The sequence below is a fragment of the Protopterus annectens genome, chromosome 2.part0, assembly GCF_019279795.1.
Source record: "Protopterus annectens isolate FY-2018-M chromosome 2.part0, PAN1.0, whole genome shotgun sequence".
Taxonomy (NCBI): Eukaryota; Metazoa; Chordata; order Ceratodontiformes; family Protopteridae; genus Protopterus; species Protopterus annectens.
The window spans coordinates 397,316,874-397,333,301 of NC_056728.1; positions in this window are offsets into that span (position 1 = coordinate 397,316,874).

The following is a 16,428-nucleotide window of genomic DNA, read 5'->3' on the forward strand; positions in this document are numbered from 1 at the left end:
GTTTCCAAAGTCAGGAATGTCAACTTCAAGATGGTCAAATGTTAGGTGATCTTTAAATAGGATATCTACCCCCCTGCCCTTTTTGGTTGTCCTGTCTTTGCGTAGTATATTGTATCATGGAACTACAATTTTATTGTTGTTATTGGTGGGTTTTAGCCAAGTCTCAGTTAATATAACAATATCAGGAGCATAGAGGGAGAGTAAGGCATGCAGGTCATGAACTTTATTTGTAATACTTCTTACATTCATATTAAAGAGGAAAAGGGAAGATTTGTTGAGAATAATTGTGTGTTGTAGGGCTGTTGATGCATTACGTGGGGGGATTGGTCCAGGATTAGGATGTATGTCTCCGGATTGGTTTAGTTTCATCAGGAGGTGTAACAGCAGTTTGGTGAACTTGTATTGTAGGGTGGAATGTTTTTGACAGGTGTAAGATGTGTTTGGTGGGGGTTGGAATTTGTTGGTGTGGTAGTCTAAATGGTTGGAATTGAAGAGGCTTGGAGCTATGGAATAGTTTAATGTTTTTTTTCTGGGAGGTGTTGTGAGGAGGTTTGCCAGGGAGGGTTATTGGCTGACAGTAGTAGGGAATTATGTGTGGTGAGGAAGAAAAGGAATAAAAGCAATGAAGTAGTGATGATGTGTAGGGCAGTTAGTTGTAAGAGTTTCCTATAAAAGTGAAGCATTTTGCTAGAAAACTGTAATACCTTTCAGACCAGTAAATGAAATGGGTGGTATTAGATAGAGCTTGACAGTTATACAATGACTGTGGGTGGTGACTAGTGAAATTTCAACTAGTAAGAAACTATGATTACTAAAGAATTTGGCAGTGGTTAGTTCCTACTGGTAACTATTAGGGGTTAACAGTTGGCTAGGTTAGTTATCATGTTGTCTTGATAGAATACTGGGATGTGACTGGAAGTTGTTTATGGGTGGATATTAGTTGGAGGATGTTATTTGTCGAATGTCTTGGCTGCTATTTGTTGTTGTAATGTGGGTGGGGTTAGTGAAGTATAAGTGTAATTAATGTGGGGTGGGTGGGAATGGGGTAGGGTATAGGAGCTGAGTGAGCCTGAGCACACTGAGGGTGAATGGAGCGGGTTGAAGAAGAAGGTCACAGCAGGCTGCATTTACAGGAAAACAATCAGTAAAAACAAAGAAGATACAACCAGAGCTAGAATATGGTGTAGAAAAGTTCAATGCAGTACAAATGGGAAAAGGTAAGCAATGCAAGAAAGAAAACAAGTAAATGAGAGGAAAGGGAGGCCAGTTATGGAAGGAGTAGAAAGAGTGCATGGGTGGGGACAAATAAGGTGGATGTATGGTAGACGTTGGACAGGAGGGGAGTGGGTATCAGGTACAGTGTTGTGCTAGCTGCTGTGGTTAAACACAGAGTAACTTACATAAAAGTGTAGTATGAACATACATTAATAACTTCCAGTGTTTGCAAACTTGCACTGTGCAGCTGTGGGAAGGGTAAACTATTGCAGTAGATCTCGGCTGGGTTCCATTTGTTTTACGAGTACATATAAGGGGAAAAACAGAAAAAAGAATGAAAGTAGGTGAGAGCAAAAAGGGGAAAAGTAAATGATTTCCTGGGAGTATAGTTGGTCGAAGGGTGAGAAAGAGTGAGGGAAAGATAGGTGGTAGATGACAGAGAGGGTGTAAGGAGGAATAGAAGACAGGTAACTATAAGTGAAGATCACTTTAATAGAATAAGGCTAGTGTTGCAGTGTAAAAGAAAGGGTTCCAGGGTGAAGGAGGAGATGAGAATAAAGAGAGTAGTTGACGTATTATAGTAGTAGAAGCGGGAATGTGCAGGGGAATATATGTAAAGTCGCTATACAATTAAGTTAATATCACAACATTCATATATCAATATAAGCAACACATTTCAAGTAAGTCAGCATCTGAATACATTCTGAGATAAGTTTCAGTCAGTCAGAATGCTTATAAAGGCTAAATATCAGTGGATAAACCAGATACAAGACTAATATCGCAAACTGGAAGCTTTGACATGCAGTGGTCTGTTACTCAAATAACACACAGGAGTATACTGTTGCCGGTAACTGTCCACTAGAGTAAGAAGTAAACTAACCTTGAAGTTATACTCTGTACAACAATGCAGTTAGATAACATCATTAAGTGTACAAGCAACTCTAGACAGAAATAGCTGGATATAAGTTAAGTATAACTAGCTATAACAGCAGGGAATGGTGCCCAAGCCAAAAAGTCTATGATGTATTACAGTAAAAATGAGCACTGAGAAGGAAAACTGCAAATCTAATCTGTTGCAAGCCAAACACTAAATTGCAGACGGTAGATAATTAGTAATGCAGAGCACAATGATAGCAATGTTCTGTTAGCTAGTTTCAACGCAGTTATTCACAAAAACATGGATAAAACATATTCTAAGCACTTCTGACAACATATTACCTTGAAACAGAGATGTTTTTACAAAAAAATAAATATATTTCCAAAACAGCTGTAGCGCACCACTGCTACACCAACAGGGAGTGAAAGAGAATAGTTAAAAATAGAGCTAGACACTGATCTGGGAAATTAGATGCCACAAGGCATGCTGGGAGGGAGACTGACTGTCAGCAACAGGGTATAAAAACTATAGGAAAGCCAAGGAGTGAAAGGAAATGCCCATTTAAAGCAGATGACTCCTAAAAAGCAATGTTCAGGCTTTTAGGTGATTGGTAATCCCTAGGATTATGCATGTATGCATGTATATTTATATATACATCTTTATCTGGAAATTCTGACTAGATTGAAAAATCTCTTTACACTGAAGGCCTTGGGAGAAAAGCTCCAAAGACAATAACAATCAGTATACAGCTGAACAAATATATTTGTAGATATACAGTACAGAGGTGAGCACAAAGTGAACAGTATTGTGGGAGGAACGTAGATGTGATTAACTAAGGGTATAATAAATTAGGTCTAAAAATCAAGGTCCAATATGGCAGTGGATGTGTAACGTATGCCAGCAGAGCTAGCTGGAATTTTGTAAAGAATTATATGTCATTCATATATCAAACTGATTTGTACAGATGCTTGTGTTGCAAAATGTTTTTGTAAAGCTACTTGTGTTAAAAATGTGCCAACAGTGGGCCCTGCTGGACAGAAAAAGAAATGTGCGTGCATTATTGTAAGTGTTTAAACGTATATGTTTTAACAGAAGATACTGGAAGAGAAGAGGTTAATTTCAAACTTTGAAAATAGTTTGAAATTAAATTACCTGGCTTAGGTCATAAAGATTGTGTCTTACAGTTCTCAGTGCAGCCAGAGACAAAATTTCTGCACTAGGAAGCTTCCTGCATTGTCATTGGGGTGAACTAATTGCTACTCTGGAAGGTTGGAGGTTTGAAATTGTTTTATGTCTTCCATTAGTTGCAGCAGATCTTAGCAAGGCTCTAAGTGTATATTACTGGTACATAGTTGGGAGGGTGGCCTAATGGTTAAGGTGTTTGCCTTATAAACACAAGGTACAGGGTTTGAATCTCACAAGCGATAATTGACTAGGCTTAAAATGGCCTGCAAGGGCAGTTAGCCTAGTACTAATCTATGATGTCAATTCAAACAGCAGTATATGTGCTAAATCCTGACAGTTTCTAGCCAAGGGGGGAAGCATGGGAACCAGAAGTAAGATGACCAGATGTATGTGATGGCATTCTGTAATATACTAGGTGAGACTGAAGTCTCGAGCACTTTCTTTTTGTAACCTGACAAAGAAGGATTTCTCACCTTCTTCATCTTGCCTTACTGTAGTAAGTAACCAGGGAATAATAATTCTTTAGATCAGTCAGGAAAATATAATGAGATTAATTATTTACTGTTTTTCTGTATCTGTGCAAATCTACTCATCTGTGTTATTTTTTAATATTTTCTGTGATTGAAACTCTGGTATTTATTGTAAATAGATATTTAGTATTTTCTTGTTATTTTATTATTTATTATTTAATATATTTAAACTTTTCATTGTGGCTGGTCTTTTAGAGAATATCTTAATCTCTGAGAGTACATATATATACTTGGTGACAGCTTTGGCCACTCCTGAAAGCCTTACCACATTGGCCAAATACTACCATTTGTATTAATATTAATTTCACTCAAAATAAATGGGTACCCTTGTAAGAGCCTTGGAGTAGCTGGCTTTGGAGTGTCCGGTGGTGGTGTAACTACCTTATCGTCTTGGCAGAAAGTGGCATAGCTGGTAAGTCTGTGCCAGCTTTTCCCAGGTGTGTATGTGTGTGTGTGTGTGTGTGTGTGTGTGTGTGTGTGTGTGTGTGTGTGTGTGTGTGTGAAAATCAAATCTCAAAAAGTGTGGGTGTCAGCTGCTTGGAGCAGGAACACAAAGCACTGGTTTCACAAAAAGGGCGCTGGAGGTCTTGGCTTGGACAATCGGCTGAGGACTCTAGGGAGTCTCATTGGGAATCTGGTGAGAGAGAGAGAGAGAGAGAGGACCCAGCTCCCACACTGACTGCATTCCCTGTGTACTCTTAAGGGAAATTGTGTTGATGCAGACAGCTGCATCTGGAAATATTGAGTGCATCCATTTTTGTCCCAAGTGAACATCCCTCTCCAGTGTCAGTAGTGAGGATTGAGGCTCCTTGATTGCTGGCCCAGAGTGGGAACACCACACTGGGAATTATGGGAGACAGTGATATGGGTCAGGAATGTGTCAGATGAATTAAGTTTTCTTGTGGGAGTATACCACTGAAGAAAAGTCTTAAGTTATTGACAGCTGTCTGGAATATGTAAAATTTTATGTGCTAGTTTGAGTTGACAGTAACTGAGGTAATTTGTGTATTTAAGCCAACTTAGTTATTTAATGTTGAAGCAGTGGTGGTGTTCTCTTATTTGCACTGGTAGTAGACTTAGCTATTTTATTATAGCACTGCTTAAGCTTTACAAGCTGGGTTGAATACAAATTTGTGAAGATGGGAGCAATATATGATAGTGTGAAAAGTAGGCAGGCAGTTTGCTTCGCATTTGTGAGCTTACTCTGGTAACTAGGACTTGTATAGCAGTTGAAGTTTTTGGCTTGTTTTCTTAACTACCTGTTGTATATGGCAGTCAAATTTTAGATATGCATTTGTTATGTGGACTTGAAGCTTTGTGTGAGAAACAGATAAAGGAGTAGTATCATCAGAGGAAAGATGTATGAAGTTAGTTTTGACATTGGAGTATGACTTGGGAGGAATGGCATTAGCTTAACTTTTTCAGGTTTAGTACAAAGTTGTACTTTATACAAACTCTTGCATACACACATGCATGCACACACACACACTCACACACTAATTTCCAGGAAGGATGCTAATATTGTCCAACACTACAACCTTCAGTTGATGCCAGGGTAACAAATTACCACCAGCACAGATTATCAGGCTGGAGGCATCCAAGTAACTATAATAAACTAAACAATTACAAACACGCATGTTAGTGTGTGGCAGAGTCATACCCCTCAACTGTCCAGATTTTTGCCTCATATTTTGACCTATTTTTCATAAAATTGTGGTTTTCTGGCAAATCACTGGCAAATTATTGAGGACTGAAGTAAAAAATTAATGGTAAACATTTCAGTTTCAGATTTCATATCCTTCAGAAAATTCATGATAATGTAAAACCTCTTAATCTATCAACTCTCTAAGTTTGTAGGAGCAATATTTAAAAATTGTTCATATTTTGGGGTCTTTTCCACCCCATTACTTGTGGCTTTGTCCAGATTTCTTGCTCTAAGAGGTTGAGAGGTATGAGTAGAGAGATTTGGCCAATTAGGGGTGGATGCCAGCAGCTCATCAGTATTTATCAATAAATACTCTCATAGCTTCTAATAAATGAATAAGTAGATGATCAGCCAAAAACGGTTTAAATCTGAATGCATAACATTTACTTTACTTATAAAAGAATTATTAAGCAATTCAGTTAGGTAAATATACAGACAGAGTGAGAGAAAGAGAGAGAGAGAGAGAGATGAAACTACACAAAGAAACAGAAAATAAAACTTTTGTTCAAACAGAATGCAATAAATAAATTTACCTGCAGCTAGACTTTCTTCTCTATCTCTCACCTAAAGGAATTATCAGATCTTAAGTTGAACAATATGAAATTCCAGGCAGAGAAAAAGAAGATATGAAACAACTATCAAGTCATAAGATGCAAGATATTTTTTCTTATCTCTTCTTTTTACCCATTTGTTTTATGCATTTTCATAAATATCACTTATTGATTTGTTAGGCTGGCAGATTTAGGAGAAATGCCTTTGCCAAAAAAAGCCCTTTGGGAGAGGGGTGCAGACCATCCCTTGCAATGCACATAGGACTGGTAGCCACTTCCAACAGACTAATACACACACTGGATCCCCCTGGATTGACATCACTAAATGACCAGTTGCTAAAACCAACTATTTCTTTCCTTAATTTGTGACATCATTCAGAGTGATGGCAATATATTGCTCAAGTTTCCTCCCAGTGGTGGAAGCATAATTGAATTCAACCATGTCCCTTTTCGTATGTTCCAAGGAGGTGTAACAAAGGATTTTTGGAATGGTATAAGCAATGACCATGTTATATGCATATTCAGGGTGAAGAGACTTGAGTGCCATTGTGACTTCATGAATCCTGATTCCCAAGAGGCAACTACCACCCTATTCATCCTTACTATTACGCATTATGCATAAGTATGCCTTACTGTGGAGTCACCTCTCATTAAGATATTGCTGTAGGAACTGACAGAGCCTGTTGGCCTACAGGTTTGGTCATTCCACATGGATGACCTGTGTTTATTGTGTCAATAGGGAGCACTGTCATGAGCTGCAGGTGAGGTGTTTGTATGCTGCTGAGGTCTGATTGTAGTAGGATGGTGCCAAGGAAGCCATCAGGGTTTTGGTAGGGATTTTTTTAGTACCTCACCATATGTGACTATAGTGCTTATGCTATCATGTTGTGGTGTTGTGAGAGAGTGTGTGATTTCAGACACCTGTATCATGGGATAAGGTTTGTCTTCAGATTAAGTAAGTATTTGCACATGTCACTTATAGACTCAAAAGTTATTAACAATAACAGGTTGCCAGTGAAGATAGGGTAAATACAATACTGTCTCAGCGAACCTCATAGGTTGATGATAGATGAGGTAAGGGTTGACTGCATTTCTGTGGTGTGTACAAGTTAGACAGACAAGTGCAATACATTCATAGGGGGTTATAGAACTGCTTTGTGGTATATGTAGTATACGTGCAGAAACAGTATACACATAGTCAAAGACTGACAGGTAAAAATTTACCGAAGACTAATTGTGAAGGTAGAGGCCTCATGAGACCAGTACCCATTAGCCTTACCTTCCTTAAAGATATACACATTAATAAATCATGTATCAATGTATGTGACTTCCACTTTACTTTAATTGACAGTACTTGCATAATAAGCTTTAAATTTACACAAATTGGTACAACAAACACTGCAGTATGACTACACTAAATGTGTTATGTAAAACACACAAAATACTTTTGCATAATGAAAACCAATTTATCTGCTTTTTTCAAACACACATGCCGATACAGACACACACATAAACACATACACGCACACACACACACACACACACACACACACACACACACACACACACACACACACACACACACACACACACACACACACAACATATTTTTGTACTACCACAGTCAGTGTATCTGAGTGGTTTCTTAATCCATCTCAGTAAACTACAATATATACAATTAGCAGTTTGGTTATAACTGTCAGTTTTCTGACACAATGTTTCACTTTTAATAGCTTTAATGTCAGCTGATAAGCACATTTTAGTCTTATCAGGCTTAGAATCAGAGCTGTAGAGTCCTGACAAGGCTCAATCATCAGTCTGATCATTTTCACTCTGAGAAGGTGGTACTGATTTCAAAAGTTTCAAATTAAAATTTCTGTTTGCATTGGCTTTCCTATAGCAACACATCTGTAATTTGTTTACTGCTAGGAACTGATAGAGAAAACAAGATGGGCAATTTGGACTTTAGCTGGCTACACGTTCACAACTGTGCTGAAGTCAGAGCCATTGATCTCAATGGTGAATGTCATTATTCAAAAACAACCAGGCAAATATCAGTCTAATAGCTCATAGAATTCAGTCCTTGACAACATGTTTCATTATTTGAATCATGTATTCCACTTGTCCAATGAATATACAGGATTTATGCTAGTGTCAATGAGGTCACATTTATTCTCAACGTTTCAAAATTCCTGGGAAGACAAATTGAGGCCCATTATCTGGTATCATGTTGTGACATCCCCACACCAGGCTAGTAATCAAGGAGCCTGAATCCTCATCACTGACACTGGAGAAGGATGTGCACTTGAAATACAAATGGATACACTCAACATTTCCAGATGCAGACCTCTCTGCATCAAGCAGAATTTCCCTTAAGGGCACATAGGGCACACACTCAGACCATGGTCTGGGTGTCTCTATAGATCTCTCCCCAGGTCCACAATAAGGCACCCTACTGGCACTGTGAATCCACTGCTTTGTGCCCCTGCCCCAAATAACTGATACAGACACTCTTTGATATTTAATTTTCGCAAACACACACACCAGGGGAAAGACTGGTACAGATTACCCATTTTACCAACTTTGTCCAGACTATAAAGTAGATTCACTGCCACCAGACAGTTACTATAAGGCTCTTAAAAGGGTATCCAATTATACTGAGTGAAGTTAATATTTATACAAATGGAAATGTTGACAAAACAGCAAGGCTTTCAGGAGTGGCCAGAGTTATCACAAGATAAATATGTGGAAATACTCACAAAGCTTAAATATTGTCTAAAAAGGACCAGCCACAATGAACACTTTAAATATATTTAATAATAAATAATAAAAGAACAAGAAAATGCTAAATATATATTTACAATAAACCCGCAGAGTTAAATTCACAGCAAATATTGAAAATAACATTGATGGACAGACTCAAACAAATAAAGAAAAACAATCTCTAAACTAAGCTTCATTATATTCCTGACTGAATCTAGGAAAATTACTGTTCCATAATAACTTACTTGATAGAGCAAAGCACAATGAAATATGTGAGCAGTCTTTCTAGTAAGGTTCTCCAAAGCAGAATATTCAATACTCAGAGATTACTCCTTGTAAAATATAATATCCATGATGTCTTGTACAATGACCTCATCTGGTCACCTGACTCTAAGTTCTAACAGTATCCCACTTTGACTCTGAGACAGGAATTTAGCATAGATGGCTACAATACACATCTAAATGTTCATGGCAGTGCCTGGAGATTCTCTTCTTTTTACTGAGCTAATTAACAAAGCCTTCTTTCAGACCCACCATCTCCAGTCCTATTCAGCACTGTGGGGTACTGTTTTAATGGTTTAACTGCTCATTTATATTTCCCTTATTTTTCTTAATGTAAGCTAGCTGGTTAATCTCTGCTGTCCCAGTATCCTCTATTAAAAAATATACATTCAATTTAGTTACAATAATACATGTGCATTTCTTTTCATTCCAGCAGAGTGCACTGTTGATACATTTTAACACAAACAAACCTCACAAATACATTTTCCGCACAATCATCTGCAGAAATCAGTTTGATATACAAATGATTTACACAATGTCACCTAGCTGTCCTGGCACAAGTCATACATACACTGCTCTACTCCTCCTGGCATGGCTGCCAGTACCTCCTATCATCACACCTCTCCCCTTTTGAAGACTCAAGCTAGTTTTTCAAATGACCCTTGAGAAACTTGACTTGAGAGAACTAAGCCTTTCTGGAAATATGTTACCCCATTCCCTGTCTTGACAGGCCATCTGCATTGGCATTACTGACCTCACTATGGTGTTCTACTGTCATGTCATATGCCTGCAATTCTAAGCTCCACCTTAATAACTTGGCATTTTGCTGGCAGGATCCATGTAATCAGGTTAAGGGATTGTGGTCTGTAACTATAGTGAATTTCCTACCATACAGATAAAGCAATGCCCATACTATGGATAGAATTTCATTTCTTACAGCTGCATAACATTCCTCCCTGGGTTGGAGTCCATGGCTGAGATATACCACTGGATGCTTTTCTCCTTCTGAGAAACCCTGGCTAAGTACAGCCCCCACCCCATGATTTGAAGCATCCACCTGCACAACAAATTATTTGCTGTAATCTGGACTGGCTAACACAGGGGCTACTCCCAAAGCTCCTTTAAGCTCCTGGAATGCCTGCTCACATGTTGGGGTCCACCCTACCTTATCTGATCTGTTTTCCTTGTCAATATACTTTTTATAGTACCCCATTGTCCCTAAGAATGCCTTCACCTGCTTTTTGGTAACAAGGACAGGCCATGTCTGAATGACTTCCACTTTGGCAGATTCTGGCCTGATCTTACCACTCCCCACTCTATGTCCCAGGTAGGAGAACTCTGCCATACCCACCTGACAGTTAATGGGCTTAATTGTCAACCCTGTCTTTTGCGGTCTGCCCACTACCTCCCTGACATGCTGAAGGTGCTCTTGCCAGGAATGGCTGTAGATGGCAATATCATCCAGGTAAGCAAGGGCATAATCTCCTCCTGCTAGGATACAACCTACCAGTCTCTGGAAAGTTGCTGGGGCATTTTTCATCCCAAAGGGCATCTTTGTGAACTCATACAACTGAAAGGAGTCAAAAAGGCAGACCTCTCTCTAGCCTTGTGAGTCAAGGCACCTGCCAGTAGCCCTTGGTCAGATCAATAGTGGTCAGATACTTAGCCCCATCCAGCTTCCCTAAGGCTTCATCTGTTCTTGGCATGGGGTACACATCTGACTCTGTTTGACTATTTAGTCTTCTGTAGTCCACACAGAACCTGGTGCTGTCATCCTCCTTTGGTACCAGCACTACTGGGGATGCCCAGGAAGCTGGATTCCTGGATTACTCCCAGATCCAACATCTCCTGTATCTCCTCCCTCAGAGTCTGTCTGATCTTGTCTCCTGCCCTGCCTACTTTTTGGCACTGCTCACAGGTCCTGCAGTACCCGGTTATATCCCTGGCAATCCCAGGCCAATAAAAGTTTTCATAATATGTCTCTTGGTACACTTTATGCCCATGTGACCTACAAAAGGAATATCATAGGCTATGGATAGAAGTGCCAGATGATAGGGTATGGACACTACCAACTGCTGTATTACCTCACCTTCTAGTCCTCCCTCAGGTAGAATTTCATGTGGGGGGTCTTCTAAACTTTTTGATTTAGGTTTCTGAACACGCCACATACTTTACATTTCTGCATCAACTATTCTATTTCTTTAAGCATGTTAGGCCAATACAAGCCATTACAAGACATTCCTTTACATTAGTTCATACCTAAGTGTGATTCATGATTTTTGTGTAGCTGCTTATATGCAGCTGGGTAGTGATAATAATGTTGTCTCCTTTAAATATCAAGACTTACCCAAAAGCTCATCTGCACAGGGGAAAGTAAGTTCAAATGAATTTATGAAACAACTTGACCTTATTGGGCCATCATGATGTAGTCATATCATATATGTACTTCAGTGTCATTCTGTATATACGCCCCAAGCTTTTGCCGCTTTGTAGTACACATAGACAGTTGAGAAAAATGCATAAGCCTTACAGATTTTTCTCAATTAAAATTTTCTTAAACTCATACAGATATGCTCAACTCAGAATATCACTTATGCATGTTAGCTTATCTCCATATCAAGCTTTAGCAAAGATAACAGCATCCTTTGAAGTATTGTAGGTGTTTTATGTAAAGATTTTTTAAACATGCCTTGCAATGATTTATGATGTGATTCCACTATTCTCCTTTTACATCAGATATAATCATGAAATTTAATTTGGCTAACATCTCCTCAGTCTGAGAGTAGTTTATTTTCACCATCAGTTAACCCATAAACTGGTCAACTTTCCTCCATCAACAATGCACCAAGACTCTGTTGTCTGGAATTTATCCGTAGATTATTACATTGCAACATATCATAAATATCTGTTTGTGGATGCTGTAGTAACCTGATGTTTAAGCATTTCAAAGATTATCACTTGCTCCATTGACCCAAACCATACTATGTAATGCTCTAGTAGATTACTAAGGGGTACTGTCACACCAGCCACACTAGTATAAATGAAAAGATACTGTAGCATGTCTTCAAAGCACAAAAAATATGAATTATCATGAGACTTTTGCACATTTACAATTATTTTAACTTTGTCAGTATCATGCACAGATCCTTCTGAAGACAAACCATTTTCCATGTTTACATATTTGGCATTTAATTTTATCTAGTTCTATGGCTTCCTGCTTCTGTCTTTCCTGAAGTTTCATCAGATGCAGGCTAAAATAACTAACAGTTATATTGACTACATTATCTAGGTCTTTAGTTAGGCTTGATGTAACTCTGAAATAATTCTAAAGCTAAAAAGATCAATATGGCAACTTCAGAAATATGTGTCTGCCACATGGTATATTACATATGGGGCCTATATTAAATCAGCAAACACTAAAAATATTGAATGTTGATTTATCGACCCTTTAAAAGCAAAAGCTTGAAATCCCGAAGACACATAATAGTGATTTTTTTCCTAGGGAAAAAAAAATCGCTGGGCCATTTTGGGACTTTTCCATTTCCTTCACTGTGGTGTGATCTGGGAGTTGGTATATTTAAGTTGGGTGGGTGTGGGGGGCATCAGGGGGTTTGGGGGGCAAAGGCCTCCATTTTATTTAGTGTTTTTAACTTTTTTTTTTTGGCACAGTGATTTTTTTTCCCTGGGGGGAAAAATTGCTGTTCCATGTTTTCAGGATTTCAAGCTTTCACTTTTAAAGAGACGATAAATCAGCATTCACTATTTTAAGCATTTGCTGGTTTAATATAGACCCTTAAATATGTATACCTTTGAACTTAGTTTATCAGGACCCATGGTTAACATCAAGTATACAGAAGAAATTAGCATTAGGAATTGTTGATACTACTTGTTCACTTGCCTGAAGTCGATAATGTTCCTTTTTGGTCCACATGTTTATATTTTGAAGATCTATACATATTTTTAAGGGATTCTTATCATAAGATCAGTCAAACAAATGACTGAACAAGAAAATAATGATTCTAAAAGATCAAAACTCTTTAAATATGTTTTATGCAGGGTCCAAGCCCTTCTGAACCCCACCATGTAGGGGGTCTGCACCATAATATTTCAGAAATTAGAGCAAACAAATGGAACTCAGTTTGAGATGTTCTGCTTCACAGCTGTTGACATGTTATTCACCCATTCAGTCAGTTTAGTTTACATAACTATGACTCCTATAGCTTCCATGTATTTTAATTTTTGCTCATTTCTAGCTCAGAGCACAACTAGAATGCCACTTGCAGCATTAATATATGGTGTTTCTTCAGGGAAATCTTAATATGGTGGTCACCTTGCAGATAACCCAGGCCTTCAACAAATTAGAATATTTGTTTAAAATATCATCACTTCATGTTGCATATTTAGCACTATGTGACATACATCTAAACTTCCTAAGTAGCACTAATCAGAAAAATAGTTTTTCATTTTTATGGATATATTAACATTACTATTATTACGATGATACAATTTTTCAGTGACTCCATCAAGCTGAACATTAAATGTATTAGTTAACTAACTCTAATGATCACAAGTTGAATATTGCTTGAACATTCATGGCGAGTATTATGACTGTGCTTTGTGAATGCACGTTCCGACTCTGTTTCATTTTAGTATTATCAGATTTGGTGCTCTGATATGTTACTTTGTGTCTTTTGTAGCCTGTGTTAGGTAAGAAATCAGTCTACAAATGTACAGCGTGAGTTCTTTTAATCATATCCAGTGCTTTACAAGAGTGAGACAGAATGTTTGGTTGCTTTAAATGAGCTTGATGAGACACTACTTGAAACAACAATCTGTACATCTTGCATTTGTATTCATGATCTAGTGAAACCAGGCTCAAACATGTAGTTCATCCCCTGAATATGTCAAAATCATGCAGTCTGATGCAAACACTTTATTATATAAATGCAATGCCATCAATGCAGTGTTAGACAATATGTTGCATTCACACCCTGTATCTGACAAAAATCCAACAAACATGCCATTAATCATTACTTTCCTGACTAGCACTTATCCTTGCTTTTGTTAACAGCTTGAACTGAAATCACAGCATCATTGCTATTGTTGCCAAAAATACATAGTGGGTTCACTGTGTACAGTTTAATAGTGACAACAAACATTTCAGTTGTGGTCTTCTTGTTTGCTTCTACTGCAGTCATAGCATGCTGCAGAACTTTATTATTTTTTTTTGAGAATGTTACAAAATGTTTATGCCAACCCAATACAGTAAACTCTTCGTTAACTGGCACTCATGGGGATTGGTAGATGCCAGACAACTGTTGTTTCTGTTTGCTTAAGAGTTACTATTAAAACAGGCCTGACTAATACTGTACCCTATGCTATTTGTTTTGTTTGACTTGTTCTTAGGTTGGGTGAGAGGGAATTTATTCCTATCTTCCTTTTTAAAGCTCTAAAACTCTAAAAATGTAAGTTATGTTTCTGTGGGGGGGGGGGGGGGGGGGGAGACAGAAAGTACAGCACGTGAAACTAGCACTGTATTTCTTCAAAATATTTTTGCCAGTTGCTTGAGAGTGCTGGTTGCTTGAGTTCCAGTTAACTGAGAGTTTACTGTAAATCTGACTCTTGAATACTTTGTTAAATGCTTTCTTGTGCTTGTACCACTGCTTACACTGGGTGTGGTTTCTGTCTCTTGTTTATTGCTTGGCACCATCTGAATGCTATGTGGTCAGCAGAATTTTTATTTTAGCTTTTAATAATTTTAATAGTTTTAAGCTTTCTTTGTATCTCTTTCTCATGACAACATTTTTTACATATGCCCAACCATTCAGCCATGCCACTAAGCTGAATATTTGGCAGTTTTCTCACTCTAAATGCATTAATCACTTTTTGCAGTGTCATATCTGGTAACAAACATAATTCCATCTCTTAATAAAAAATCAGACGGGTTACCAAATTATAATCATGTGCTTTTCGCTTTAGTACATTTATATACACCTTGATTTCCACTTAAAATTGCCTTTATTTTTCTCTGACTTGTACTATGCTTTGGATTTATTTTTCAAGACAGAAATCTTCCTTCTCCCATCTCCCTTATATTTAAAAAGTACAAAATGCCTTAATTGCTTCCTTACCTGTGAAATGAACGAACATTGCACACTGTATATTTTTTGCTTTTTCTATAAGCCCACTCACACTAAGATATACTGTAGCTCAAAAGATTAAATCCATAGCTTCAAGAGTCCAGATAAGATTTCATGATTCATCAAAGCTGTCAACATGAACAGTCATTGAAGTTTTACAAATTCTCAAGTCCATTGCTCCTCCTAAGATTATTATGGAGTGCGACCTAACAGCACTCTCTAAAGATAAAATCTCCACCTCTGTATGCCCTAACAAAATACATGGTTGTCATGAATCATCAAAGCTGTTAACATAAACTGTCACTGACGTTTCATCAATTCTCGATTCCATTCCTCTTTCTAAGATTGTTATGGAATATATCTATCCTAAGTGCACTCTCTAAAGCTAAAATCTCCACCTCTATACACCCTAACAAAATACATACTAGCTTAATTAACAGTGCCAAACAAACTTTCTTTAAACCAATCCTAAAACTCTTCAACATAAGCAAATTCACTGGGTGTATACCTGAGTTATAGAAAATGTCAACTGGTATGGTGCCCTCCATAAAGGGTTCTACACCCAAGATCACAGGAGCTGCAGACTTATCAGCCTAATTTGCAAAGTCATAGAATACATTATATCTGGTTTCATAATCTTATTGCTCTAGACCCACAAAAAATATTGTTTTCTCAAAGAGAAAGTCTGCCTACTTAATTTAGTAAACTTTTTATAGAAAGACACTGAAGCTGTATATTTCTGCCATGCAGTTCATGCATTGTACTTGGGCCTGGGCAAGGCCTTTGACAATATTCCCTATGCTGGAACTGTACATAAGTTTCACTGCCTAAATGTAGATTTTCATGTAGATAGCAAACTGTCTGACAAATAGAACACATGTAGTTAAAGTAGTACTTACTACCTCAGAAAGCAAAACAATAAGTAATGGTATTCTTCAGGGCTCACTGCGTCATCAGTATGACAAATATCTTCTCTTTTCCTTGTTTACCTGATACTTTTGCTATCCTGATCTCTTATTTGAGAACTATTTTTTCTCCTGTTTTACCTCCTCTTCTCTCCTGTGGAGTCTAAACTCTGCTATACTGATACTCCAGCTACTTTAAATATTTGCTAATTTATTTTATTTTTATTTTATTTCAGTTTGATGACCGGGGGGGTCCACTGGGCTCAGGAACCCGT